The following is a 6,000-nucleotide window of genomic DNA, read 5'->3' on the forward strand; positions in this document are numbered from 1 at the left end:
TTTTATTTTGGATGTGACTCTACACTTGTTAACAAATAAAGATGGTATATAATAACTTTATGAAAAGCCTAAACCACCACGCTATATCTGTTTTTCTATAATGCTTTTAAGTTTTATCGTGAACGAAACTTTAATTTTATTTGAGATTCTTACGTGCATTTTGTGATAGAAAATAAGCCACTTGGAAATTTTATTAGGTTACATATAGTCAATTAATGGCATAATTCATATTCAGTGCATGCTTGCTATCGTCATATTCTCGAATTTGGACGGTGGATTTTGGAAGGTGGTGTGTGTCAATTCAGTGTATCAATTTTCTAACACACATTAATGGCCCTGATAATCATTTAATTTATGAATAATACGACTTAGCAGAGGTTGATTGATATAAGTGGAAATTAATGAAATTTTTAAAGTGTCTACCTTGTTTAGACTTTAAATTAAATTAGTTTCTTGTTTGTAAGGTTTTTTTCGTAATAACTTGAATTGTAAGTTTAACATTTTCTATTAAAATTGTCGGCTATAATTTGATTACTGACCTTTTACCTTATTATAAGACTTTTTTTGTTTAGATAGCAAAAATATTTTAAATTGATTTTTTTTCTCCGCCAACCCTACCACTAATCCTAGTCTGATCAATTCGGATTATCTATAATCTAGTAAATCAGATATTTGATGTCGTTAAACAATTTATATCTTCATATCAAGATCAAACAATTCATATTTTAACTTTAATTGGCCAAATTCAAAATATAGTCAAGTGTGAGCTGTCGTAAAGTCTTAAGAAATTTGGTGACCACATGATTGTACGAATTGCAAACCTCCAAATTTTGAATCAAATGCCAATATCAACAATTTCAAAATGAAAACAAATGTTTTTTAACATTATAGATGGGGGACCTTGTTTATTTTGTGAATGGTTTAATAGTATGTTAGATTGTATTCTAAGGTAGGAGGATGTCTTATTCTTTTGTTCTCGAGGGAATTGAGTACCCATTGTACTTCACTCTCAATGGTAGGTTTAGGACTAATAATATCTTTCCCTAATTCAATTAATATACTTATATTTTATATTGAAAAAAAACTATATTGCACTTGAAGGTGTAATAAATTGGGATTTAGAGATAATCTCATTGAAATTTTCCACTTCAAAAAATATAATCATTAAAACTCATTAGTATAATTGAATTTTAATAGTAATTTCTCACATCACTAGTTAAGAGTCCCACATATATATTTGATGATATAATTCATTATCTTACAAGTCAGATTTGTAAAGGGTTAAGTTAGATGCAACCTAAATTTTAGACAGTACTAGCGTCTATTTAAGATTTGTTGGACCATCTAATATCATATCACCGTTATTGAGTAACTTGGATGATACTTCAGATATTTTTGGATGTGGAGAATATATCAAGAGTCTTACGTTAAATGAAATAAACTTTTAATGTAAATTTATAAGATGATTGTTGGAACAAAATGTGTTTAACAATGAACCTTAAAGAGTTTTGATGATAACAAGGTATTAAAAATTGTAAATTGGACTAGCTAATATTTGTTCAAGTGTACAGGACCACAGTTAAAAAATTACATCATTGATTGGTTCTGAATGAGCAAATAAAGAGCAAAAGAAAATGAAGCTTAGATGATTCTGAAGGCAAAGCGCTCCTGAAGTCAAGCTGCTCCTGAAGAAATAGCGCTCCTGAAGAAAGGCTGCTCCTGAAGAATAGTGCTTCTGAAGACAAGAGGTCCAGAAGCCACATCATCAGAAGCTGAAGAAGCTGCACCATCAGAAGCTGCAGAAGCTGCCTCATCAGAAGCTGCATCATCAGAAGCTGCCTCATCAGAAGTCATTTCACCAGAAGCTGAAGATCAACTGGATTTGCAAAACATTCAAAGATTGAAGAATCTACATTGAAAAAGCTGTCTATTGGTTTCGAAAACACAGCAGAAAATCAGTGGAACATTGCAACGGTCATTTCAAAGGTGTTTGAAGGCATGTGCTTGCAATTTGGACGAAAGCGTTGACATTGTACTATTGTACGAATTGTACAACCACGTTCTCCACTACTCTGTTTTGTGTCCACGCTACAAGACAAGAAAACAGCTCCAGAATACGGTCTCGCCTGCATATATGTTCCTTTGGATAAGGAATGGATTTCAAATTGGTTCTTCATAGGACAACAACCAAATCAGGCAAAAGATCATTGGTGAAAGATCAAGCTTCAACAACGACTCTTTGGTGTGCTGGCAATTTCACAACGTCTCTTTCACAACTCTATATAAAGGAATGAAGACCTAAAGATTTGGTAATGCAAGAACGCTGAACGAAAGACTCATAACATTTTTACAAGTGCCAAATCTCTGCTGAAATTGTTCTGCATTCACTTAGAATTTCTGTGTCTCAAAGTCATATCTTAGAAATTCTTAAGTCCATTGAGTCTGTATCTGATTTGTATTGAGAGCACCTCTGATTGTATATCAAGTGTTCAACCTTAAACAATTTTCTGTGTAATTTTGTTTAGTTAGGAAGTCTCTTGCAGTTGTGCTTGAGCAGGAAGTCTCTTGATTGTGTTCTTGAGCAAAGGAAGTCTCTAGCTTGTGTGCTTGAGCAAAGGAAGTCTCTTGCTTGTGTGCTTGAGCATTTGTAATCAGATATTACTCATAGTGAAATCTCCTTGGAAGTGCAAGGGGGACTGGACTACTTCCGGATTGTGGAAGGAACCAGTATAATTGTCTTGTGTCGTTCTTCTTCTCTCTCTCTGTTTTATTCCGCTGCATTTAGATTCTGATTATCACTTCAGAAGCTGTCTCACTTAGCTTCTGATCAGTGTGTTCAGTTTTTCGGAGAAACGAAGAATTTTTCAAAACACAATTCAACCCCCCTTCTTGTGTTTTTCTCACCTTCAATTGGTATCTAGAGCCTTGGTCTGTTGTGTAACACTTAACCGTGCAACAGTCAAAGATCTGAGAAAAACATGTCTACTCCTCCTCCTACTGGTTCTGGTGATACTAGCTATAAACATGTCTCACATGATTATAGTGATAGTAAGAAATCCAGTGTTGGAAAGATTCCAAAATTCAATGGAGATGCTGAAGAGTTCTCTAGGTGGAAGACCAACTTTTACAGTTACATCACGAGCCTAGATGAAGAATTATGGGATATTCTGGAAGATGGTGTTGGTGATTTAGTCCTTGATGAAGAAGGAGCTGCTGTGGATAGAAAGAAACATACTCCAGAACTGAGGAAACTTTACAAGAAGCATCATATTATCGGAGGAGCCCTTGTCACTGCCATACCCAAAGCAGAATACATGAAGATGAGTGACAAATCCACTGCTAAAGCTATGTTTGCTTCTCTCTGTTCAAATTATGAAGGGAGCAAGAAGGTCAAAGAAGCAAAGGCTCTCCTGCTCGTACATCAGTATGAGTTATTCAAGATGAAGGATGATGAAACTATTGAGGAGATGTACTCAAGGTTTCAAACCTTAGTTTCTGGGCTACAGATTCTAAAGAAGAGCTATGTTGCTTCTGATCATGTAAGCAAGATACTCAGAAGCTTACCTGCCAGATGGAGACCAAAAGTGACTGCCATTGAGGAAGCTAAAGATTTAAACACTTTAAGTGTCGAAGATCTTGTTAGTTCTCTCAAAGTTCATGAGTTAAGTCTTAATGAACATGAGTCTACTAAGAAGAGTAAATCAATAGCTCTTCCATCCAAAGGCAAGTCATCAAAAGCTCTCAAAGTGGTTGAATCTGAAGAGGAAGAACAGTCAAGTTCAGATTCTGAACCAGATGCTGCTGAAATGGCCATGCTCTCAAACAGACTTCAATATCTGGCCAAGAAGAACAGAAAGTTTCTCTCCAGAAGAGGTAACTCCAGAAGCTCAAAGAAAGAAGATCAGAAGGGATGCTTCAACTGTAAGAAGCCTGGACACTTCATTGCTGAATGCCCTGATCTTCAAAGAGAAAAGTCAAAGGACAAGTCAAAAAGGTCTACATTCAAACCAAGCAAATTCAAGAAGCAGATTAAGCAGAGTTTAATGGCTACCTGGGATGATTTGGGTAGTGAATCTGGATCTGATAAAGAGGAAGCTGATGAAGATGCAAAGGTAGCTGTTGGGTTGGTAGCAACAGCAACTTCAGAAGCTGGATCAGATTCAGACTCAGAAGATGAAAACGAGGTATATTCCAAAATTCCCAGAGATGAACTTGTTGAGTCACTTAAAGAACTTCTTACACATTTTGAAGTAAGAACCAATGAGTTGAAGGATTTAAAAGAAAAATATGCTGATTTGGTACAACAGCAAAAATCAACTCTATTGGATCTGAAAGCTTCTGAACAAGGACTTAGGGGCTTTGACTTCATGTGTAAAACATATGAAGATCAGCTCAGGTTCTTATGTCAGAAGCTACAAGAAAAGTGTAATGAAAAACCTTTAAGTAACCATGAAATTGCTCTTGAAGATTTTATTATATCTGGCATTGACAGAAGCAGAGTAGCTTCTATGATTTATAGCATTTACAAGAACAATGGCAGAGGAATTGGTTTTCCAGAAGTGAAACTTGAGAAAACCAATCTAAAATCTTGTTGTGAATGCATCAAGGAAGGTCTGAAAACATTCTTTGTACCAGAAGGGGCTGAGTTGGAAACTGTTGTTCAATCAGAACCTGAAACTTCTAGTTCTAAGGCTAAGATTACCTCAAAGCCAAAGAACTCTAAGTCAAAGGCTATGATCAAATCTGATTCCAAGACTTCAAAGGTTAGGATCCTGAAAAGATCAGAACCTATTCCTCAGAGTCTGGTGAAACCAAAATCTGGGGTTCTAAAGTCTAAGTTTCAGAAGAAGACAGTTACTGCTTCTGAAGTACCAAAACCTAAGGTGATGGTTAATCAGAAGCAACCCAACTCACAGCACAAGGTACAAGAAGTGAAGAGTAAAGCCTTAAGTACTAACCTTCCAGGACCCATAGAACAATGGGTACCTAAATCTAAAAATGTCAATGATGCAGGTATGTCTAAGAGCAGTGCCAAAGCAAAGATCATGGTACCTAGACAACGGTTGCTCAAGACACATGACAGGAGACAAGTCCATGTTCCTCAGCCTAATAATGAAAGAGGGAGGAAATGTGAAATTTGGAGGCAACCAGTCAGGCAAGATCATAGGTACATGAACTATTGGTAATTCCTCTACCTCAATTAATAATGTATGGTTGGTAGATGGTCTTGAACATAACCTTTTGAGCATTAGTCAATTTTGTGATAATGGTTATGATGTGCTTTTTGAAAAACCCAACTGTACAGTAATCAACAAGGAAGACAAATCCATTGTGTTCAAGGGAAAGAGAGTTGACAATGTCTATAAAATCAATTTTTCTGAACTGGCTGATCAGAAGGTGATTTGCCTACTATCAGTGAATGATAAGAAATGGATGTGGCACAGAAGGTTGGGACATGCTAACTGGAGGTTAATCTCTAAGCTTAGTAAGTTACAACTTGTTAAAGGGCTACCAGACATTGACTATCATTCAGATGCACTCTGTGGTGCATGTCAGAGAGGGAAAATTGTGAAATCATCTTTTAAAACCAAAGACATTGTTTCAACCTCAAGACCTTTAGAATTACTCCATATTGATTTATTTGAACCAGTGAGTACTGCATCCTTATATGGAAGTAAATACGGATTAGTCATTGTTGATGATTACAGCAGATGGACTTGGGTGAAATTTATAAAGAGTAAAGATGTTGCGTGTGATGTATTCAGTAGCTTCTGCACTCAAATTCAATCTGAAAAAGAATCAAAAATTTTGAAAGTCAGAAGTGATCATGGTGGAGAATTTGAAAATGAGCCATTTGAAGCTTTTTGTGAAAAACATGGAATTTTCCATGAATTCTCTTCTCCTAGAACACCACAACAAAATGGGGTTGTAGAGAGAAAGAATAGAACTTTACAAGAAATGGCCAGAACCATGATTCATGAAAACAATTTACCAAAACAT

The sequence above is a fragment of the Medicago sativa genome, chromosome 5, assembly GCF_051527215.1.
Source record: "Medicago sativa cultivar Bolivia chromosome 5, Bolivia_mono, whole genome shotgun sequence".
Taxonomy (NCBI): domain Eukaryota; kingdom Viridiplantae; phylum Streptophyta; class Magnoliopsida; order Fabales; family Fabaceae; genus Medicago; species Medicago sativa.